The following is a 26,003-nucleotide window of genomic DNA, read 5'->3' as shown; positions in this document are numbered from 1 at the left end:
ACAATATCCTTGAACTGCCCAGTTAGAACATGTTTATATGTTAAGGATTGTAATGCAACATCAAGCATTCAACAGAATTCAACAGAAACGGTCACAAAATGTTGACAGTAAGATTTACTGAACTTGAATACAAATGCTAGTTTCAGGAACACATAATGTGACCTTAAGAATTATTTTTGTATGAGAAGGGAAAAAAGAGAGAGAGAGCTGCAAATCAGTCAAGGCCACTGGAACTATCTCAAAATGTTGCTAATCTGTGATTAGAAATTTGAAAACCAACTGTATAAAAATCTTAAGCTTCAAAAGGTATAAATGCATTATACATGTCAGTACTAGTACCGTCTTTTTCTATAAGCCACAAGGATAATGAATGAAGCTTAGCACATACTATAAGTAGGTCAGACTAGCTTATATTTTATTACTACACAGAATAGCACCCTGGCAAGTCACATGGGTTTTTAACATTGGACTTTAAGTCAGGAGACTTGGGCTCCAGTCCTATTAACATGAGATTTTTCAAGTGAATTGGTCTCTCTTGGCTCCAGTTTCCCAGATGCCATATACAAATAGACTTTAATACACATCAGCACTTATGAGGATGTATAGTAAGTGCATTCACAATATGTATTTTTGAATGAATTTATAAAATAAGGAGTTGGGTTAGGTTTTTTCTAAGGTCCCATAATATTCTAACTTTTTATTAACTGGGATTTATTGAACATATCCAGATACCGGATTCTTCCAGAAGTTATTCAAAATACAATACGAGGATAAATAAACTTTTCTCCAAGTTCTCTGCCAAGGACACAAAGCAGGTCAGACTTTTTCAGCTAAACAAATGTGACTGGAAATAGGATATGAAGTGTAAAGAGAAAGGGGGATAGATTTACAAAGAAGCTAGAACATCTACATAAGACTTCCCATGAATAACGTGTTATGTCATAGGAAGGGTACAGAGACAGAAGCCAGCACATAGATGGGATTCATTTCTGGTTCTAGCACTAAACAGCTCCATGCCTTTGGCTGTCATTTATTCTCTCTGGTTCTTGGTTTCCTGTAAAATGAACTGCAGCATTATACTATAGAGGTAAAATGAGGGATGGGCCAAAATGTCAAATAGCCAGGAAAAACAGGCCTTTGAGGAAAATCCACATTGTGAAAAAAAGCACCATATTCAGCCAAACAGAAAACCTGATGCCCATGTAATCATATCGGTGTAATGAGCAGAAGGAAATTTCCTTATTATGATGATGATGATTTCCCAGTAATTTTATGTTTATCCATAAAACAAAGATAAAACTAGTATGAAAAATATCAGAGTTCTTTGCAATGAGAAAGACCATCCCCCAAATACTCCTTTCAGTCTGTTTACATATATAAAAAGTAGGGGTCTGGAATAACTAAAATGCAGAAAGCTGGGTAAAAAGAAAACAGAAAGAGATGGCAGATAAAAATTTAAATATTATTCTACTACTACAAAAAGGAGTGGGTCTGAATGTACTGGTGTTAAAAGATGATTTTTATATTGCATTAAAAAACAACTTATAGAACAAAACATGGATTTGTTTTAAATTTATATATGGTATATATATATATATATATATATATATATATATATATACACACACATATATGTATATATATGTGTGTGTGTATGTGTATATATATGCACTATATATATATATATAATGAAAATGTATTTAAAAATTCTGAAAACTGGTCCCCACTGGGGAAGTTACCAGGACTGGATACTGGGTGAAAGAGGTGATGTGAAAGCAATTTCCACATTTACTGCATATACTTAGTATTATATGGACTGTACCCAGTGAGAATATATGTATGCATTACACTGTCATTTAAAACATAATTTTAGAGACTAAAATTAAATTATTAAACTAATAAAAAAAAGAAACAAAAAGAACATGGGCTACGGAGTCAGATAGCACTGGGATTTATCCTAACCCTATTCCTTATTAGCTCTGTATATTTGAATAAGTTAATTAACTTTTCTCACTGACGTTCTTATCATAGAACAGAGATAAAAATAACTGCCTTACAGTGTTGTGGTAGGGATTAAAGATAATGTATGTAAAGCACTTGGAACATATTCAAAATTTAATAAATTGTAATCATTATTATATGAAGAAGATAGATGAGATCATCTTGGTTTTATTTTTATGGATCAATGAAATAGATTCTCATTAGATCCCTTTATTGCCTGATACAAACCCCTCTCCTCCTGCCCACTTGGTTAAAAAAAAAAAAAAAAAAAAAACTTTGGAGGATGGGAAAGAAGAGACTAGAAGAGGAGTGACAGAATGGATGCAGCCACACAGCCTTCTGGGGCACCTCTCTGTAGCATGTGCAGATCGTAGCGGAAAGGTGAGCGTTGCACGGGTCTTTGCTCCTGAGAAACCTGCAGCCGTGTGGCACATGGAAGGAGAGATGAAAGGATGAGTAGAGACTTGAAGATGCTTCCTATGGCCGCGTTCAACATCCCGTTGCACAATTCTCTCTCCTTGCGGCTTTTTCCTCCTTTCCTCACTCCCCCTTGGAGATGTACTCAGCGGGAAAGGAGAGAGGCTGTGATTTGAGGCTGCTGGTCATCCGACCAACCAGTCTCAGCTAAACCATCAAGATCAAACCATGGAAAATGCCTTTCAGTCTGTGAGGCTTTTCCTGGCAGGAAAAGCAAAGCAGCACAACTGACACAAAGTGAAGAGTAGGGGGTACCCGGCCTCCTGCAAACTAATGTAATGATGGCTCAGAAGAAAGATTGGAACTTGGCAGAAGGAAGGAAAAATGGATGAAATACCAAGGCCTGTTTAATATATCAGGGGACAATTTGGTATTTTTGCTTTCAGTTAGAACCAACAAATAAATGAAAATGGCCCAGAGGCCCTGGACCTAAGGAAAGGAGATGATCAAGGATATAATGGTGAGTGCCCTCTGGAACTCTATTCCTCCCTGTTTACGATTACGGCCACAAATACACTTTTTAGTCAAATTTCTTACAATTCCTACCTATTCAGGGTCACCCTTAGCTCACATAGTATGTAAAGAAAAACGCACTCCTTCCTCTGGGCAGATGAACCTATGCCAGGGAGGATGGCTGTGCAAGCAGAGTATGGGCTAGACTTCAGCCCCACTTGCCCCTTTGGTTTGGCACCTTTATGCAGTGAACAACCTGCACAACACTATGCAGCAGCCCTACTCTCATTTACCCAAAGTGCCAATCACTTGCCCCTTTGGTCTGGCACCCTTGTGCAGTGAAAAACCTGCACAACACTATGCAACAGCCCTACTCTCATTTACCCAAAGTGCCAATCAACCTGGAACATATGCTGTGTTTTGTCATCTTCTTACTTTTGTTTATGTGTTTTCCTTCCTCTGAGCTTGAAACTGGCCAGAACTATGGTAACTGCTTTGAAATTAATCCCCAACAATCCTAGTTGTTAGGCATTATTATCATCCATTGTTTCCAGATGAGAAAAGCCAAGCTTCGAGAATGACTCAAGTTAGTCACCCAAGGCTGCTGCACGGTTCATGAGTAACAGAACTAAGTTTGAACCCAACTTTGTATGGCTCAGGAGCCCATTTTGAACACTGTACCTCAGTTCCTTTCTAACCACAAGGTTGGATTAACATTCAAGGTCTTTGAAGTAAAATAATTAAAATTTCAGTCATATATTTGATTTAAGTACAAGGGAGCATCCTCTCTGTAAATAGTATTAAGAATTCCTTTGACTTGCCCAAATAAAGGTCATTTTTGGAAGTAATCATAACACATAGGCATTTGGTAGCTATTAAAGGGAATTCCTATAGCCTACCTCAGTGATAGTGATGACAATGTGCACCAGTCTCCAGTTCAGAATTCAAATAATTCTCTCTGCCATCGTCTGAGACTCTCGGTTGAATTGACCTCTTGTCCCAAGTTGCATATTTCTGCGTGTTAATGTATCAGCCCTGTGTTAGTGCAGATAGAAATAACCCATCATGTGAGCTGTTTCTTAACTCCAGGTCAAAGATGGACAAGTGAGCTGCTATAGATGGAGAAGAATCTCCTCCACACCTTAACTCTTTGTCAAAACTTAGTCCTGACACTGAATTATTATATAAACTATTGGAATATGAAGAGCCTTGTGGGGGGGCGGAGAAGCCTAATTTCCAACTCAAGATCAAAGAGACTCACTCAAGCAGAAAACAGTCAGATTGCTAGGATGATGCTTTAAAGCAATTCTCCATCTGGTCTGCTTTTGAAAGATTAGCAAATTAATCACATGGAAGTCTGAGCAAACAGAAAGTGTAAAGCCATCCACAACAAAAACAAACAAACAAACATACAAAAGACATTCACAACACAAAATAAAAAGCAAAAGGAACGAAGATAACTGTAGGCCAAACTCTATACCCTAAAATACCTTTTCTTACATAAAATGGAAATTTTTAGAAAATACAGGTTTAACTTAAGGGAATAAAGAAAGAATGAGGAGAGATGACAATCACTAGTGCTACATGCCAAACATTTTCGGTCCTCCACCTTTCTATGTATGTGATAGGACTCTGTTTGCAGTCCCTTGTAGTTAGGTGGAGTTCTATAACTAGTGTGAACCAATGAATTCTGCTCAGAAGTAATATGCATTATTTCGGGGCTAGAGCATTTAATTGACATACCTTGCAAAGCTCACATTTGCCTTTAGCACAAGACTGGCAATGTTTGCTGATTCATCACTCTGAGTCCCCGTGTGGCTACTATGAACAGGACCCCAGTGCCAACCCAAGATGGTCATGTACAGTGGGCAAGAAATAAATTTTGTCATTTTAAGCAACTGGAATTTTGCTATCTGCTACTGTGGCATAAACTAGTCTATCCTAACTAATCAAACATTAAGCAAGCTCAAACAATGAGAACAGCAACTGAACCACTGAGAATCATTGTTGAATTTAGTAGTTATTAGGAATATGATATAAAAAATCAATAAGCACAAGAAAGCACACTAAAATGTAAGACCAAAGAACAAATATGGAACCTGGAAACATAATTTGTGGAAAATAAGAATTACTAGTAAAGACAAAAATAATTCAACTAATCTTATTAAGAATAAGAAATTAAGACTTTGGGGGGAGAAAATGCTCTTCACATATCAAAAGAAATTATTAAATGTAAAAATGTAAGAATATAGCTTACTAGAGTCACACATTAACAAGCCAAAAAAAAAAAAAAAAAGTGGTAGAGGTAAAGCTAAAAATCTGAGATTGGGCAAAAGCTTATCAATAAAACATAAATAAATTTAAACATTTAAAACGAAGTATTTCAAAAAAGGGAAATGATTAATTATGGTGCTTCTACTTTATACTGCATTATGTATCCCTTAAGATTATTATTTTAAAGATTAGGTAAAAACAGGGTAAAATATGTACCATATAATGTAAAACTTAGAGGAATCCCTAGATTTTAGTTTCCCTATAAACATAGCTTTTATAAATTTTGCATTTTAAGTGGGCAGGAAAGTGAAATTTTAAAAATTGTGCTAGAGCAGTGGAATTACATAATATTTATTATAACAATAAACTACAGTAAACATTTAAGTTAATGCACCAAGACTCAAGAACATAAAGAAAGGCCTCTTTATTTCTTGAAGAGTTTATTTAAACAAGACAGATTTTATGCCTGAGTACTCATACTTAAGCAATATCATAAAGCCTAAAATTTCATAAGAAATTACCTCCAACTTTTCTCCCTCTAAGAGGTATAGTTTTTGACTATTATCATTTATTCCAAATTAAAGAAATATGAAAGTGTAAGGATTTATTATAATAAATTAATCACTTTTAAAGAAAAATACTTAATTCAGATAGACACTATTTTAATCATTTTTATAGTATTTCTATCATTATAATTAGCCTAATGCATTATATTTTTTTGTTATAGGACGGCTGAATTCTTTTTTAGCAAGATTATTAGTTTCTCTTGGAGGTGGTGGGGCCGTGTTCCACTGCTGTGTTTGACCTCTGTCAAAATTCTTTCTTATTGAAGAGTAAAGCTTATTTTTGATTGACAGAAGCTGATAAAAAGACATCAGAAGCTAGATGAAGACAGCACTTGCTGGACTTTTAGATACTGAGGTCATGTACAGTTTCCACATTCGCTTTAGGAATTTTGGTAGAGTTACATCTTAAGGACATAAAATATATGCTACGATCACTATTACTGATAGTATCTTTAATGAGTACTGAGCACATAAATCCAGTGCTGGCCAGATACAAAGATAAATATGCCTTGGTCTAGTAGCTGTAATAGATTGCAAAGGCTGCTGGATACACTTCAAGATAGATCACTGACTTCCAAAGCAAGGCTAAATGGCTCCTATGTTTCCAACATAATGTGATGTACATTCAACATCATTTCACTTTTACTGAAAAAATTATGTTATGAAAAAATACATTACGTGATGGAAGGAATTGCACTAAAATTTAAATATGGATATTACTGGGAAGAGACTTTTACTTTCTTCATTTATTTTACTAGTTTCTTGTAATATCTATAAAAGCATGAATTATTTTTGTGATAAAAAATTAAATTTAGTCTATGCAGAAAGTCACCTTAAAAAAAGAAAGCTAGCAGTCCTATTTTTTAGAATTTATTTTATGTCATTTTATTTAAGTATATATATATATATATATATATGGTATAATTCTTATTCCAGAATGTGGAACTAGTCTTTGTAAATAAACCATTTTATACATCAAATACCTTTTTAGTATCGACACTCCCCAATGCACCCCCACCCCACACCCCACTTTAGTCTAGTTGCATGGAATCTTCAGTGTTTCATTATGTTAAAGGAATCCTGTTGAACAAAACGACGTAGGTAGAATCCCTCACCATGTTCTGTCTTAGCAAGGTTTATTTTTTTTTCGGGTATGCTGCACAAATACACTCTCATTGGCTCTCTACCTCCTGCAGTCATCTTCAAGGACTTAGTATTAACTGTGACCTCTTCCCCCTGTGAATATGGAAAATTCATTTCAGATCACACTCTGTCATTTTCAGTGATTTTAATGAATTATGAAAGCCTGATCTTGTAAGACTCCTCCACCCACATCCTCCCCCAGTTCCCCACACTTTGCATTTCCCATTGCCTCTAGGCCTGAAGTTTCATTCATTTGAAAACTATTCTTGGAAAGATCTCCCCTCCTCCAGCTGTTAATCTGTCATTAATGGGCCATAAGTCATTCAGATATACTGCACTATTATGCAACCTCAACAGAGTGGAAAAAATCATTTGCTTTACTGTCAATGTAAAAACTTTTATCTTTTTTGACAGTTTTATTCAGAAAACCTCAGCTTTATTTTAATTTGATTCTAATGATGGTTTTCAGAAAATGATTTGAGTAAGTAAAAGTTTAGTGCAATGACAGATCTCATGATTTCTGTGGTGGTTTCTTTCAGGGGTATTTATTGAAAAGATGCATTCTAAATACAGTGCATCATTTTTTGGCACAGTGGATGGGAGTTAATTATTCAGAGCTGATAATGTGATAGTATTTACTCAGTCAGGAATTTAAATGAGGAAGGCCCCATTCCTTTTATCTCCTCTCTCTTTTCTAGCTAGAGTTTCCTTGAGCAAAACTTAGATTCCCAGATATCCCCATAGCTTTGAACTTACAGCAATTGTTGTTAATTGTAAGGATGAGGTAAAATGACCTTCACATTTTCTATTCATAAAAAGAATGACCTGAAATGCAGTGGAAATGAACTGGCTTTTGTTCTTTTTCTTTTCTTTTTTCTTTTTTTTTTTTTTTTAAACTGTGAACTGCTATATCGAAATCGAGGGTAGAGGTAGATATAACAATCTGTGGTTGCTTTGTTTTGGACATTCATGACCTGAATTAAGCTTAACTATGGTTCTACCTGTACTTTCAAACTCATTTTCATTTAGTGGGGAAATATTAACCACATCTGAGTATACAAGTCTGTAATGAATTTATGCTTGGTTGGTAGTGGTTAAAAGAGACTAAAGCCTGTATTCTAAAAAGAATTTTATTTGGGAATATTTACATCAGCTTTTCACAAAGAATGTGACCAGCTGAAGTCTACATTTGCCCAAATAATGGAGTATCTAATGGCAGTTCATTTGGTTATCAGTAATTTTGCTGTAGAATATCATCCTTCGTGGCAATTATGGCAGTGATAGCTAAGGAAGCAAAGCTATGCACATTTTCAATCAAGAAATCTATGTATGAGCAATCTGAAAAATCCATCACTGTACAACTGCTAAATTAATAACACTTTAAATGATTTTAAGGCTTCGTTGTTAAGAACAGCGAGCTCAGGTTAGCTCAGGAATGAACATTTAATATAAAATCAAAGGTGGACTTTTTCTCTCAAAACTTATTTTATTCAGAATTGCAATGATGTAAAACAGATAACAAATAAAATACAAGTCAAAGAGGAATAGTTCTTTTGTTTATTTGTTTATTATTTTTATTAACATATATTATTTGTTTCAGGGGTACAGGTCTGTGATTCATCAGTCTTACACAATTCACAGCGCTCACCATAGCACACACCCTCCCCAGTGTCCATCACCCAGCCACCCCATCCCTCCCACCCCCTCCACTCCAGCAACCCTCAGTTTGTTTCCTAAGATTAAGAGTCTCTTGGGCGCCTGGGTGGCTCAGTTGGTTAAGCAACTGCCTTCGGCTCAGGTCATGATCCTGGAGTCCCTGGATCGAGTCCCGCATCGGGCTCCCTGCTCGGCAGGGAGTCTGCTTCTCCCTCTGACCTTCCCCCCTCTCATGTGCTCTCTCTCATTCTCTCTCTCTCAAATAAATAAATAAAATCTTTAAAAAAAAAAAAAAAAAAGAGTCTCTTATGGTTTGTCTCCCTCTCTGGTTTCGTCTTGTTTCATTTTTCCCTCCCTTTCCCTATGAAAGATAAGTATCATATGATCTCACTGATATGAGGAATATTTTATTTGTTTCATTTGTTTCTTTACCTGGATAGAGGAAAAGGTGGGTGAGAGCTGCCAAGGAACAGGTGTAGAAAAAGCCTGGAAGAGGAGTATCTTCAAATATTATACACCCATGTTTCACATTGTCCCTGGGGAAAATGACATAGCCCAATAAAAGGTAACAGTAACATCATGTTCTATATTTTGCAATTTTGTTATTCGGTATTAAGTGAAAAGGAACAAAGTTCTTTTCATTTTTTGTTTTTTTTTCTTCAAGATTGCATCTTTATGCTAAATTCCTCAGACTTACTGAGGAAAAAAACATGTTAGTGAGAGGATTATGTTCCCATTCAACCCTAATTATTTTAAGCCGAAAAGTTCAAATCAAACAATGAAGCTTTTCTAAATCTGAAGATGTTTCCAATCTGAAGATCTAAAGGCCTTAATAGTTTATAAACTCTGACTGCATAATTTATGCAGGATGGTAAACACAGCTTCGAGAAATTTTAAGCCATGCTTTCTAGACAGCATTAGCTTTTCTCCTCACTGGATGAAATCTTATAATACCTTACTGAATTGCTCCATTGTATTTAAACAAACAAACAAACAAAAAAACATACAGATTTAGCAAATGTTAAAAAGGACATTAATGTCACTGTACTTAAGAAAAGGCAATTCACTACTTAAGAGAAAGTTATATATGGGACAACTATCTAATTCTTGTGGACATATATTTTGTTAATTAACACAAGTGAAAGTTTGCTTTGCAAACATCGAATAGGTGGGGTGGTATTCCTATCAGAGCAATCCTGGGAAGGAGGTACTCTGATGCCTGCTACAATTTGTATGTTTTTTTTTTTTTTTTTTTTTTTGTTCAACAGCTTACATTTAATCACTTTTTGTCTATTTAGCTTGGGTGTAGGCCATTCATCATTGTACCAAATATTCCTCCTCTACAGGAGGGATGGGCTCTGCAAAGTCAGTCCTCTGGAGTCCATTAGCAGATGTCAGAAGGATTGAGGGGGAGGAGGGCGGAACCACTCCTTCTCATGCACAGGCATGGTGATGTTGCCCAGCTGGAGTCCACCCAGACATCAGAGCAGACACACCAGTTCCCAGCTGAGTGTTTCCAGGGTCAGAGCCAGCAGACATATAAAAGAGAAATACTTATTACCCATCCAGTCCTTCGGGACTGATTCCATATTTACATGCACAGCAATCTCAAGCAATTATATTGTTTTGATTTACCATTCTCATGGTACTTTTTAATGTTACTTAGGGGTCCTGAGAGCCTGTTTAAATACTTGCAGATTTTTCAGTTCCATTTGCCTTCCATGATTTTTCAGGATTTGTTTTCACTTAGTTTGGAGGGTGGAAATCTGGTTTGAAATTTATGCAAGTTTGAAGAGACCACTCAGCTATTTACTGCCAAGGCATATATTGTTTAAAACCACAAGATAAAAGTGCTTATTGGGAGAAGTTTTAAATAAACAGGTTATTTTCAATATATGAATAAAACTACTTGGATTAATGTTTTTGAGGTAATGCAGTGTTCATTCTAGTCTTGATAATTCTCTGCTCTACCCTGAAGAACACTATCTTTCTTTTTTTGCAGTTAGACCAAATAAAGACATAATAAAAATTGTTACTATTTATTTACTAGGCACTGTATATACATTACTTAATTTAATTCTAATAACAAGTATATTACACAGCTTTTTATCCCTATTTCACAGGTCAAGAAACTGAGTCTCAAAGAAATATGTGATGGAAGTCTATCTGAGTCTAAAGCCTGGGCTTCTAACGAATCCACATCATAATGTTTGAATACAAAGAAATATCCTGCCATTGGTTGGAACCACTCTGTCCTTTCCTCTGTGAACTCTCTTCATGCCTGGTGACAGGTATGGCACTTTTGCTTTCTTTTTCAGTTTGCTCCTTAAATTGGTGGCAACACCACACAGCAAATAAGGTCATGATGCTTGGAGTTTGGCTGAACTTGGGTTTGAATTCTAGCAATGATTTCATGAATATGAAACCAGAAGCACAGGCGACAAAAGCAAAAATAGACACATGGTACCACATTAAATTAAAAAGCTTCGTACAGCAAAGAAAACAATCAACAGAGTGAAAAGGCAACTTACAGAATAGGAGAAAATATTTGCAAACCATATATCTAACAAAGGATTAATCTCCAAAATATATAAGAAACTCCTACAACTCAACAGCAAAAAAATAATGACCCCATTTAAAAAAAGCTAAGAACTTGAATTAGACATTTCTCCAAAGATAACATACATATAGTCAACAGGTATAGAGAAAATTGCTGAATGTCATTAATTATCAGGGAAATGCAAATCAAAACCACAATAAGATATGACTCCATTCCTGTCAGGATGGCTATTATTTGAAAAACAAAAGACAGCAAGTGTTGGAAAGGATGTGGAGAAATTGGAATCTTTGTAAACTTTTGGTAAATGGAAAATGTGCAGCAGCTATGGAAAACAGTTCAGAGGTTCCTCAAAAAATTAAAGGTAGAAGATACATGTTGCAAAAAAAAAAAAAGATATATGTTGCAATCCTAGAGAAAACACACACATACAACAGGCAAAGCAAAACAGAGAGGTATAATGGAATACTAATTAAGAAGTGAATGGGAATATTAAAATAACTAAGGCAAAATAAAGCTATAAAAGAAGGAAAATAGCAAAGAACAGATGCACAAATAGAAAACAACAAAATGGCAGGCTTAAACCAATCATAGCAAAAATTATATTAAATGGAAATAGACTAGGTGCTCTTCTGGAATGGCTGAGTAGCTCCTACAAGATGGTAACCTCTCATAGATAACCACTACAAGGTCTAGACAAAATTCTATACAAACAAACAAAAAAAACAAACCAAAAACGGTGCTTAAAAGCAATGAAGAACTAATAACAAAAGCAGTCAGACTCTGGAGGCAGACACCTGAGAAAGGCAACAGCACAGGGTGACTTACTGGGCTTTAAATCTTTTATCTTGAAAGCAGGTGAAATTTGGCACACATGGAGTGACTAAATTTTAATTAAAAAACACGTAGACTTTCTAAACTGAAGACCTAAAGGATAGAGTCTGGGGAAATCCCAGCCGCTTAAAAGAAAGTATGCATTCTGGGGCACCTGGGTGGCTCAGTCCATTAGGCATCCAACTCTTGATTTCAGCTCAGTCATAATTTCAGGGTCGTGAGATCGAGCCCCACGTCAGGCTCCACAGTCTGGGGAGTCTGCTTGAGATTTTCTCCCTCCCTCTCCCCCGCCCCTCCCCCTCATGCATGCACTATCTCTCTTTCTCTCTATAATAAAAAACAAATAAATCTTTAAAAAAAAAAGTGTGCATTCTGATAAGGAAAGTCAGACACTGGGAGTGCTAACTTTGTGTAAACTCTGCCCAAATCTCTGATTTACCTCTGAAATATGCATGTGTGGGACAGACTCCAGTCAGGGGGGAGGGGGACAAAAGCAAAAAAACAAAAACAAAACAAAACAAAAAAAACTGAACTAAGGTTTGAGATGCTATCAAGATTGTTTGGAGTATAAGACCAAGTTGAAATTTCCAGAATCCATATTATCTACAATATGACATTCAAAATGTCCAAGACACAATCCAATTTTACTCATTTAATAAGAATGCAGAAAAACATACCCATTTCTAAGACAAAACAGCAATCAAAGGAAACAAACCCTGAGAGGATTCAGCTCTTGGAATTAAATACATGGATTTCAAAGCACTACTATAATTAACATCAGCCTGTTTAAAAAAATGCTCAAGTGAATGAAAAGGAGACATCTCTCTTTTGTTTTTTTCAGAAAAAAAAGTATATAAAAATCCAACTGAAAATTGTAGAACTGAAAAATACAATATGCTAAAAAAAATGTTCACTGGATGGGATGATCAGTAAAAAAGGGGATGACAGAGTAAAGAGACACTGAACTCAAAAACAGATAAATAGAAATTACATATTTTGAAGCCTAGAGAAAAAAACATGTAAAGAACAGACCTTCGTGGACCTCTGGAACAGTATCAAAGGACTAACAAGTGGAACTGGAATTCCAGAAGCAGAAGAGAGTGAGAGGAGGACAGAGAAAATATTTGATGAAATAATGGCTAAAAATATCCCAAATTTTGTAAAAGAGATAGTTTATAAATTCAAGAAAACTAGCAGACCCTAACCAGGACAAATACAAAGAAAAGCATGACTAGAAACTTCACAGTCAAGCTTCTAAAAACCCAATATAAAGAGACAATTTTGAAGTAGCTGAAGAAAAACGACACATTATAGAGGGAGCAATAATTGGACAAATAAAGACCAGAAGACAGTGGGGAAACATCTTTAAGGCGCTAAAAGAGAAAAAGAAAGAAAGAAAGAAAGAAAAACCCAAAAAACACCTGCCCTCCCAAATTCTATATCCTACAAAATACCTATCAAGAAAGAAAGAGAAAAAAAGACATTTTCATGGGGTTAAAAACTTTTAAAAATTATCCTTAGTAGACCTACACTACAAAAAAATGATAAAGGAAATTCTTCATTATGAAATGATATACAGTTGACCTTTAAACAGCACAGGTTTGTATTGCGTGGATCTACTTAAATACAGATTTTTTTTCTTTTCTTTCTCCCCCTCCTCCCCAGCCCTGAAAAAAGCTTTCTTGTTTCCATTTGATTTGGGCTCCAGGGTGGTTAAAAATTTGCCACATGGCGGCGGGGAAAGACGAAGCAGAGGCCCTGATGCCAGGGGGCCCCTCAAAGGCGGCTGGGCTCTGGAGTCTCCCGGCCTTGCTCGAGGGTGAGCCTTCCCAAGAGATACTCGTCCAGCCCAGCCTAGCCTCACGGTCAGCTAGCCTGCAGCGGTTAGTCAGGTGGTCGCCCATCTTCTTGACGAGTTTCACCTCCTCCTCCGGGCAGTGGGTCTCCGGGAAGTCACTGCGTCTGCGCAGGCAGAGCCCGGGGCGTGCAGGTAGAAAAGGGCCTGGTTCTGGTTCTACTCCAGAAGGAGGGGAGCTTTAATGGCGTTCGGGGTTTCCCCCTCACCCCCTCTTATGTTGGGTCAGCTTCTGGGCGTCCTGGAAAAGGGCGCCGCCGCTGCTCTGGTTTTGCATCTTCAGTCGCCTGGGGCTCTCCTGCTTCTCCTTGGGCGACTCCTAGAAGTGGTGCAGCCCTCCGGAGCCCCGTGGTCGGTGGAAATAGATGCCGGGAGAGAGGTAGGAGTAAGAGGCCGGCAGACGCCTGATGACCGGGTGGTTGAGGGCGGCCTCCGTCTGGGTGGAATAATTCTAACAAATCTGGGAGTTCGCGGTTGATGGGCTTAAAGAGCTAAGCTCGGAAAAACGGTGTTGGCTGGTCCTAGAGGCAAAGGATGGCTGAGAAGATGGTTCTGAGGGTTGTGACTGGAAAAGAGGTTGGAGGGTGGTGGGAGGCTGGAAGAAGTGGCATCTCCGGTTCTGTTCCATCTGAACATTGTCGAAGCAAAACGCAAATCCAAGGGGACCACTAGGCATACTGCTTACATGTAGATTTTTTTATGGTACTGTAAATGTATTTTCTCTTCCTTATGATTTTCTTAATATTTTCTTTTCTCTAGTTTATTGTGAGAATGCAGTATATTAACACATATACAAAATATGTGTATGTAAACAAGGTATGTGTTAATGGGCTGTTTATGTTACAGATGACTTCTAATCAACAGTAGGCAATTAGTAGTTAAGCTTTTGGGTAGTCAAAACTTATACATGATTTTCCACTGCCCCAGGGGTGTTTGTGTTGTTCAAGGGTGAAATGTATAATACCAAATGAAAACTCAGATCTTCAGGAAAGAATTGAGATTGTCAAAACTGATAAATATCTAGGCAAATTTAGAAGCCTATTTCTTTTTATCTTAATTTCTAAAATACTTAGAACTAATCAAATCCAAATTATAACATGTGGGGTATATAATGGTGTAACCGTAATGCCTATGACAACTATAGTATAAGGGAATGTGGAGAGGAAAATGGATCTATAACATTGCAAGGTTTATATATTTTTCAAGAACTATTACAATATTCTAAGTAGACTGAAAAGTCAAGTACACATATTGCAATTCCTAGAACACTCACTAAAATTAATGCAAAAAGATATAACTAAGCAGTCAGTAGATAAAATTACTTTCCAAACATGTGACTAAGCTAAATATTCCAATTATAGGACAAAGATTATCAGATAAAGAAGCTTTTTTTTTGAGGAACATGCACATACTAATTTTAAGAAAGATAGAGTAGCTGTCGTAATATATTAGAGAAAATAGATTTCAGGGAAAGGAGTATTACTAGAGGTAGGGAGGAACATTTCATAATGATAAAAAGAACAATTTTTCAAGAAGAATAATAAGTGTGCATGTACCTAGTAGCAGAATTTCAAAATGATTGGGGCAAATATTAACAGAAAATAAAGGAAAAACAGATGTATGTACAGTTACAGTATGATATTTCAAAACTCCTCTCTCAGCAAATGATAGAACTAGTTGAGAGAAAATCAGTAAGAACATAAACAACTTGAAAAACTTTATTAACCAACTTGATGGAATTGACATTTATAGAGCACTGCATCTAACAACCTGAAGAATAATAATTCCTTTCAAACAAATGCAAACAGAACATTCACCAACACAGGACATATCCTGAGCCATTTAAAAAGTCTCAGTTTCAAAGATTTAAATTATACTAGTATATTTTCTTACCACTGTGGAATTAAAGTAGAAATCAATAAAAAATGACATCTAGGGGCGCCTGGGTGGCTCAGTCGTTAAGCGTCTGCTTTCGGCTCAGGTCATGATCCCAGGGTCCTGGGATCGAGCCCCGCATCAGGCTCCCTGCTTTGCAGGAAGCCTGCTTCTCCCTCTCCCACTCCCACTGGTGTCTTCCCTCTCTCACTGTCTCTCTCTCTCTCTCTCTCAAATAAATAAATAAAATCTTTTAAAAAAAAATGACATCTAGAAAAGCCTCAAATATTTAGAAATTAGGCAATTCCTAAGAAACCTATGAGTTAAAGAAGAATTAACAACAAACAAAATATTCAAAGGTGAGTGATAATGACAAAAAATTATGATTTGTGGAAGGTAAAACAGTGCTTAGAGGGAAATTTATAGCTCTATGTGTTTAGTTTGGAAAAAAAAAAAAAACAAGGTTTAAAAATCAATCATCTATCCTTCCAATACGAGAAGTTAAAAAAAAAGAAGCAAGTTCAAATCGAAGTAAATAGAATAATAAAAATAATGAGAGGAGCATAAATTAATGAAATAGATAAACAATAAAGCAATTAATGAAATTAACTGTGGTTCTTTCAAAGGATTGTTACAATTGATATTCTCCCTATCTATGTTCACCAAGAAAAAAGAGTACACAATGGCCAATGTCAGTAATGAAAATAGTGATGCTAGTAATAAATCTTATACATATTAAAAGGATAAAAAGAAATATTAAAAACATTTATGTCAATAAGCTCAGCAATTTTGATGAAATGGACAAATTCCTTGGTGGGGAGAACAAACTGATAAAAGAAAAAAATAGAATTCGAATAGCCTAGTATCTATTAATAAAATATAATTAGTAATTAAAAGTAATCCCCCAAAGAAAGTTCCAGGCCCACATTGCTTCACTTGTGAATTCTATCAAAAATTTAAGCAACAAGGGCACCTGGGTGGCTCAGTCGGTTAAGCGGCTGCCTTCGGCTCGGGTCATGATCCTAGGGTGCTGGGATCAAGCCCCGCATCGGGCTCCCTGCTCAGCAGAGAGCTTGCTTCTCCCTTTCCCTCTGCCTGCCGCTCTGCCTACTTGTACTCTCTATCTCTCTGTCAAATAAATAAATAAATAAATCTTAAAAAAAAAAAAATTTAAACAACAAATAATACATATCCTATGTAAACTCATTTACAAAATAGAAAGGAACACTACAACTCATTAGCCCAATATCTAACACACAAAAAGTCACTACAATAAAATATATTTACAGGATGAAATCCCTCATAAGCAAAATTCTTTAACAAAACAGCACCAGTGTACGCACAACACACACACACACGCCGCAAACACAGCAGTGAGGTTTATGCCATTTCTGCAGTTCAGCATTCAAAAGTCAGTGTAATTCACAGCTTTAACAAAACAGTTCAGAACGATCTAGAAGATATGTAAACACCAAAATAAATGCACAGAAAACATTTGACAAAACCCAAAACTCATTTGGATCAAAACTCTCTCTAAACCAGAAAAAGAAAAATACTTTATTTTGATGAAGAGCATCTAAGAAAAACCTATAGCTAGCATCATACCTAATGATGAATGACTGAGCACTTTTCCCTGGAGCTTAAGGCCAGCATATCTGCTTTATCATTTTTATTCTACTTTGTAATTTAAATTGTAACCAGTGATATAAACTAAGATTAAAAAAAAAAAGAAGTCATGTAGATTGGAAGGAGAAGTAAAGCTGTCTTTATTTACAGACAATATGATAGTACATAGAGAAATTTTAAGCAGTTCACCAAGCAGCTACTTGAATAAGTGAATTAGGCGAAATTATATGATACAAGGTCAGTTTATTTCTGTATGGTAGCACTCAATGAATGAAATGATTAACAAATACAACTTACATTAGCATTAGAAAACATAAGCTACTTAAGATAAACTTAACATTAAAGTAAGTACAAAGCTTGTATACTGAAAACAGCAAAACACTACTGAGAGAAATTAAATAACACTTAAATAAATAGCTATATATCATGCTTATGTGTTTTGGAAAGTTCAGAACTGTTAAGATGTCAATTCTCAAACTGAACTATAGTTTCAATGCAGTCTTAACCAAAATTTCATCCAATTTTTTAAGATATAAACCGACAATTACTTCTAAAATTTATGTTGAAATGTGAGGACTTAGAATTTTAAAAAATCTTGACAAAGGAAACAGCAATAAAGTTTGAGTACCTACGAAGGATTTGAAGACTTCTAAAAAAGCTAAAATGAGAGTATGCTTTTGACATAAGAATATATCAATGGAGTAGGATAGAATCCAAAAATAAACTCATACTTTAATTGTGAAGACTCAGCTAAGACTCCAAATTATTCCAATGGGGAAAGAAGTGTCTTTTCAATAAATGGTGCTGGAACAATAGGATCGTGATATGGGGGAAAAACCTTGTCTCATGCCTCACTTCATATATAAAATTTAACTTGAGATGATCTAACTACCAAACATAAAAGCTAATAGTATGAAGTTTCCAGAAGAAAATATTGAATAGTATTTTCAATACCTTTTGATATACAAATATTTCTCAGGACATAAAAAGTCTGGACATAATTATAAAAAAAATTATTAAAATGCACATTATCAAAATTGAACACTTCTTATCAAAAGACAGTATTCAGCAAGTGTATAGATAAGCCACAGACTGGCAAAAATATTTGCAGTGCATATATCTGACAAAGAACTTATATCCAGAATATACCCCAAACTCCTACAATTCAATAAAAATAAAGACAACCAGTCTTATCAAAATATAAACAAAATATATGTGCTTGGTGGCCTCCATGAGAGGATGATGAATTTGTTGACTGGAAGGACACTGGGATTTTTCTGGGGTGTTAAAATGTCCTATACCTTGATCTAGGTGTGGATTACATGGGTATATGCTATTGTCAGAACTCATCAAATGATGCATTTAAGATCTAGGACCCTCTCTTTTTGTAAATTACACATGAAAAAAAAATAAGGTGTTACTTTAATTTCCAAATTTGCTACAACACCAATCTGGTAATGATTTCCTCTTTTGTATCATGTAAGTTAATAATCATAGGTCAAATAATTTATTTTAATAAAAAGGCAGTACATTTAAAAAGCTCATCACTGTTACAATATGTGCTTAAATCTAGAAAGCCTATTTGCTGGAGGTTGTATGGGAAACCAAGCTATCATCTGAGCTCAGGTTATGGTAAATACTGTTTTGCTGTGGTTAATAGAAGTGTTTACCTCTCATTTAAAAAGTAAAAAATATATACCCATTAATCTTTCACTTGCTAATGCAATAATAAAATCGGATTTTAAGAATGAAAAATGATTCTTCAGGCAACATGATAGAGCAAAAAGAACAATGGACCAAAGTCATGAATTTGAAACTGTGTTCTTGGCACTGCCACTTTTAACCGTGCATTGAACCCTAGAGAAGTCTCTAGCTCTCTGGCTTTCCCTTCTCTCATTTACAAAATGAAGTGATTGAACTGAATGACCTCCAAGTTCCTTCCTCCCTCCAACATTCTGTGATCTATGACCCATTGCTTGAACTATGATCATAGGTGTCCTCTGTTTTGACATTTTAATATGTCATGGCACTTATGCTTATTTTCATTTATTATATTGCTATTCAAAGTTCAAATTCAGGAAGCTATTTTAAGAATATCAGAAATATAAATTAATTTTAGTTGATATTTATGATCCTGTTAGCACATTATTTGTTGTTAAGGTCATATAAAGAACTAATCATTCCCACTTTGATTCCAGAGGCATAGTGTATATTACAATAACATAAATCATATTAATGTGAATGTGAGATTAATTTCAAAAAGAGACAAATTACATGCTTTGCTTAGTATTTACATATTGCATGTTATGAATTTATTCCTTATTCATGGTAATAACATTAATTACAATAAATTTGTTTTATATTCATGTAGACGTCACACACTTCTGGAATTTAACATTTATAATACATGAATAAATGGCCACTAGCCTTTTATGCTCCTATTTCAGGTGTAGTTACTCAATGAATAGTCGCAAAATTAACAAGCTATGAAACCAGGAAAAAACAGTCTGGTAATTGCATTTTGTTGATTTTGTCACAATATCAAAATAATATAATTGCTTACCTCTGGCATTTATTTAGTAATTTCATGTTAATTATTTATCAATAGCCAGTGGCCTAACTGGAAATTACTTTGATTTGGGTTCAGCAGTTTAAAAACTGGTTTAAGAGGGCTGGATATTCAGTGAAACCAGCATTCTTATTAAAACATAGTCTGGCTTCATGTTTATGCTCCTTCACATTTCCTATTTTTGATGAGAAAGTATATGATATAATGCAAAGGATTAAAATCAAGACACCAGAAAATGGGTTGAAATTTCATTTGTACCACTTAAAATGGGCTTATTTTAGGCAATTTTCTCAACTTCTCTAGATGTGCGATATGCAGGTAACATATCAGTGTGATTCCAGTTGTGAATATACTTAGAACTCTATAGGTAGTCAACATTAATTGGATATAGATTTGCATCCCATGTCTGCAGTCTAACTCCTCCTTTCTGTTTTCTTAATCCTTTCACTTTACAATTACACTATCACATGAAAACTCTTCTTCTATTTCCTCCCTCTGTGTTCGCATTAATTCCCTATCCAGGCTACTATATACATCCCTGCCATGTCATCGAGGCTCCCAGCTCCTTAACAGGTGGTCTCTTGGCTCCCACCAAGAGGGACAAACCATCCTGTCCCCTCAGCCTCTTCCTGAAGCACTTCTGCTGCCTTCTTTGGATGATACCCTCAAAATGTCACTCTTCCTTAAGGGTATTATAACTCCAAAAAAATACTGCTAAAGAAAATTCTTCCTTCTCCAGTTCTTTCATATCACTTCATTGGACACGGAACTAGCTTTCTCGCTGGCATCCTTTATTCTCCTGTAGCCCATCATCTGTACAGCCCCGATTCATTCCGGAGTCACTCCTTATATAATTCCCCGGCTCAGAGATCTTTATTGGCTTCTTATGGCTAACATGATAAAGTCCAAGTTTATTACATGAGTTTTAAGGGCCTCTTTTAATCTGCCTTTCAAATCCTGATTTCTGTATCTTCTTGCAAGACTTTAATTTTAGTCAAATTGAACTGTTGCTTGTATATCTTTCTTCTTTCTATCTTCATAGTTGTGTTCACATTGTCTCTGCCAAGAGCGTATGTTTCCCTCCTAACCCCACATGCTTAAATGATGCCCATTTGTCACATACAGACTCCAATTCCATCTCTTCCTGAAGTTTTCTTGGGTTACTGTAGGAAATGATCTCTTTCCAAGTGCATGTTGGTTTTATCCCTCACAACTTTTCACATGTGCCCATCTATTGAGATATATGTCTTATCTCCCCACATGTTCCTTGGTTACAGAACCCATATATGATTTAGCTCTGTCTAAAAAGATAGCTCATGGTTTACAGAAAACAGCTTCAATCAATGAATGAAAGAAAATAGCTCTGTCTTATTAAAACAAAACATTTTCCCATAAACTTTGCTGAAATGGTTATTTGCTGCAGAAAACAGACATTTATCATATCTATAAAAGAACACCAGTAGAACTAGATTTGGCAAAAAGAGTGAATTTATTATGATAGTAGAAGAATATCTCAAGTACTATAAGGGCTGCGAATTAGCAGGACTCAGGGATGACTACAACCAAACACTGGTCCACTGTGGGAAGACTGGGAAATCATTTCTTTCCATTTCTCATCTGTGATTCTTTCTGAATATCTGCCACTGTTTGATTTTTGTCTCCAAAAACTGACTTTTTTGCTTTTCATCCCATATTACAGACCTTGGCTGCAACAACTTTGAATTTTCACTTCTTCTATTAAAGAATATTTACACTGCAACTCAGATCTCTTAGTTATAATTCCCATTCCCAGGGAGGGACTCGAATGTACCTGGCATTATCAGTGCCCATCTTTAATCCTGCATCTTTGATTAGAGACCAGAGTCACATTATCAGACTTTTCTGGAGAAACTGCCCTTTCCCCAAAATACCAATGATTATAGTATACACCACAGCTCCCTTTTGCATCTAAGGATGTCTGTAATCATTTGCATCTTTGGGAAAGAAAAGCTTCTTGAGAAAAGTGTGTGGTTGGCACAGGCATCCCATTAGGTGGCCATGCCAGTGGCCAGACTTCTAAAGCAGTCTGTAAATTATAAAAATTAATAACCCACTATTCTGCAATTTTATCTGGCTGCTAGTTCTTTAAAATTATTTTCTGAAGTACTGTTCCTTTACATTTTGTTCCAGATGCATTAATTCAGTCATTGGAGCCATTACTATTGAAAGGTTCAAGTCAGAGTTAAAGCTTTTGATGAAAACTTATGAAATCATTTTGATTGCTCGAGACTGTTTATCTTTGAAATTGGCAAAAGATCGCTTTTGTCACCAAACAAGTTCCCGAAATAGCCCCTCATCTTAAAATGAAGATAGAGTCATCTAGCAAGGTGTAAAGAATCATTATTCTTCCATAGGCTAGAGGACAGCTGACCTCAAACATAGGATTTCATGAGTTTGAAAGGAGATAAATCAGTCTTTTTGAAATACAAGTTATTTTGGCCGTTAAATGTTCATTGGTTTGGCAGCCAGTTTCAGGCATGATTGGAAAGAATTTCTTTTAACCATTAAATCTGTCTGATCCCCTTCTCTGATCAGAAGATCAAGTGAGGCTAAGTGATCCAAGGACCCATGTGTCAGAGGAATGTAGGGGCAGAGGTTGAGGTGTGAGGTGTGAGGTGAGGAACTGAGGGCAAGTTTGGGAAGTCAAAGAAAGGAGATTAAGTCTCAACTGGGATTAAGTGAAGGACTGGAATCTAAGTGGGGATTGAATATTGACAACTGAGTGGCTGGGGATGAGGGGGAAGTAGGAATGAGAAATCTGAGAATGAGGGTCATGGAGCAAGCAAATGGGTAGTGGTCTATAGAAAAATCAAGAGTACTCATAACAGTGAATTACTCAGTTCATGCAGTCCTGCTTTGCTCAGTTAGGTTTTGTTTTGTTATGTTGTGTTGTGTTTTGTTTTTAATGGTCTGGAATGGAATATACAAAAGCTTATCCTCACATGGCTCTTCTGATGTTGGTGCTTCTGTTTGAGAGGTGGTGGGACATAAGGGTAAGAGAAGAGTTAAACAAGCACATGGGGAATTGGACATTAGGCCACTGACCTCTCCCTTCTGTTTCCCTAGGAGTGAAGGAAGACATATATTTGAAACCTTACTTTTAGTCCTTTTTATTATGATACACCACAGATGATAGCTATCAATTAATTCATCTGGTGGGAAAGTTGTTAATTTAATAAAATTATAATATTCAAATTTCTGTTTAGCCCCTTATGTCAGTAGGTAATACATTCAATTGCAACAACTGAAATTCTCAAATAGGAGTTGATTTCTATAAACAAAAATTACAGTATGGACAAACCAGGACTAGTGGCAGTTCTGTGATGCCTTCTTTCCTCTCCACCATCCTTAGAGCATAGGCCTTTGACTTGTGATAGTCACGTCTTGGTTGAAGAATAGCTGCTGTACCTTCAGAACCTTTGTGTCTGCATTCCAAGATGAAAAAATGAGAGAGGCTGAAAGTCTGGGTTTCTGATTGTCCTAAATAGAATTGAGAAGCTGTTCATTAGCAAGCAGAGAATAAAATTGGAGGAGGCAAGTTAGTGATATTTGCCTTACCCTTCCCTTGATCAATTAAATCCATACCTTTTTCATTTTTTCTTGTTTTTTCTTCATTAAAAGATCAGGGTGAACTATGACATGAGGTTGGTGTGTGGCTTATAACCAGTCCTGGGAACTGGGAATTGACATTGCCTGGGTCAAGCAGACCTAGTCTCTACTTAATTTTTCAAAGGCTGGTAAGGTCTATTGCATTACTGATGGTTCATACAATGCCTGCAAGCCCTTTAACTTGACCCTCTGCACGTTAGTCATGAAGGAGGAAGAGGGCAGAGGTGGATAGGAAGCACAGGTGTTCAGAAAAGAAATGGCCCTGTTGTGTGATGTGACCATGCGTCAAGCTGTGGCTCAGTGGGAAAACGGGAAGCTGTGGTGCTGGGGAAAGGTGAATTAGGAAAGGACTTTGTCTGATGTGTGAAGTGGCTGGGGTTTTTCTTATAACATTGAGAACTTAGGAGGGATTTAATCAGTAGAATACATGAAAAGCCAGAGGAATCCCCAAGAGGTGAGTGGGATGATGACAAAGAGCACTCATTTTTTTCTTCTGTTTTTGCATCTATGCACTAACTCTGAACATTTGAACTCAGAAAACTTAAAACATATAATGCTCTTATTCTTTATGTTTCCACATTTGACTTCATAGAAAGTCACATATCAAAGTAGTTTTTCTTTATATCCTTTTTTAAAAATTTAATTTAATTTTATTATGTTAGTCACAATACATACACTACATCATTAGTTTTTGATGTAGTGATCCACGATTCATTATTTTAGTATAACACCCAGTGCTCCACGCAGTACATGCCCTCCTTAATACCCATCACCGGGCTAACCCATCCTCCCACCCCCTTCCCATCTAAAACCCTCAGTTTCTTTCTTGGAGTACATAGTCTCTCAAGGTTCGTCTCCCCCTCTGATTTCCCCAACTTCATTTTTCCCTTCCTTCTCCTAATGTCCTCCATGCTGTTCCTTATGTTCCACAAAGAAGTGAAACCATATGATAATTGACTTTCTGTGCTTGACTTATTTCACTTAGCATAATCTCCTCCAGTTCCATCCATGTTGATGTAAAAGTTGGGTATTCATCCTTTCTGATGGCTGAGTAATAGTCCATTGTATATATGGACCACATCTTCTTTATCCATTCATCTGTTGAAGGGCATCTTGGCTCTTTCCACAGTTTGGCTATTGCAGACATTGCTGCTATGAACATTGGGGTGCATATGGCTCTTCTTTACACTACATCTGTGACTTTGGTGTAAATACCCAGTAGTGCAATTGCTGGGTCATAGGGTAGCTCTATTTTTAATTTTTTGAGGCACCTCCACACTGTTTTCCAAAGTGGCTGTACCAACTTGCATTTCCACCAACAGTGTAAGAGGGTTCCCCTTTCTCCACAATCTCTCCAACATTTGTTGCTTCTTGCCTTGTCAATTTTTGCCATTCTAACTGGTGTAAGGTGGTACTCAATGTGGTTTTGATTTGAATTTCCCTGATGGCTAATGATGATGAACATTTTTTCATATGTCTGTTAGCCATTTGTATGTCTTCTTTTGAGAACTGTCTGTTCATGTCTTCTGCCCATTTTTTGACTTGATTATTTGTTTTTTGGGTGTTGAGCTTGAGAAGTTCTTTATAGATCCTGGAAATTAGTGCTTTGTCTGTAGTGTCATTTGCAAATATCTTCTCCCGTTCTGTGGGTTGCCTCTTTGTTTTGTTGACTGTTTCCTTTGCTGTGCAGAAGCTTTTTATCTTGGTGAAGTCCCAAAAGTTCATTTTTCCTTTTGCTTTACTAGCCTTTGGAGATGTATCTTGAAAGAAGTTGCTATGGTCGATGTCGAAGAGGTTACTGCCTATGTTATCCTCTAGGATTTTGATGGATTCCTATCTCATATTGAGGTCTTTCATCATTTTGAGTTTATCTTTGTGTATGGTGTTAGAGAATGGTCGAGTTTCATTCTTATGTATATAGCTGTCCAGTTTTCCCAGCACCAGTTATTGAAGGACTGTCTTTTTTCCATTGCATATTTTTTCCTGCTTTGTCAAAGATTATTTGACCATAGAGTTGAGGGTCCCTACCTGGGCTGTCTATTCTGTTCCATTGGTCTGTGTGTCTGTTTTTGTGCCAGTACCATGCTGTCTCTGTGATCACTGCTTTGTAATATAGCTTGAAATCCGGCAACGTGATGCCCCCAGCTTTGTTTTTCTTTTTCAACATTTCCTTGATGATTTGGGTCTTTTCTGATTCCATACAAATTTTAGGATTGTTTGTTCCAGCACTTTGAAAAATGTCATTGGAACTTTGATCGGGATGGCGTTGAAGGTATAGATTGCTCTGGGTAGCATTTTGACAATGTTTATTCTTCCAATCCATGAGCATGGAATGTTTTTCCATATTTTTGTGTCTTCTTCAATTTCTTTCATGAGTGTTCTGTAGTTCCTAGAGTATAGATTCTTTACCTCTTTGGTTAGATTTATTCCGAGGTATCTTATGATTTTTGGTGCTATTGTAAATGGAAT

The sequence above is a fragment of the Phoca vitulina genome, unplaced genomic scaffold (genome assembly GCF_004348235.1).
Source record: "Phoca vitulina isolate PV1807 unplaced genomic scaffold, GSC_HSeal_1.0 scaffold8, whole genome shotgun sequence".
Lineage (NCBI taxonomy): Eukaryota > Metazoa > Chordata > Mammalia > Carnivora > Phocidae > Phoca > Phoca vitulina.
The sequence above is the reverse complement of the archived record's forward strand: the minus strand, read 5'-3'. Positions refer to the sequence as shown.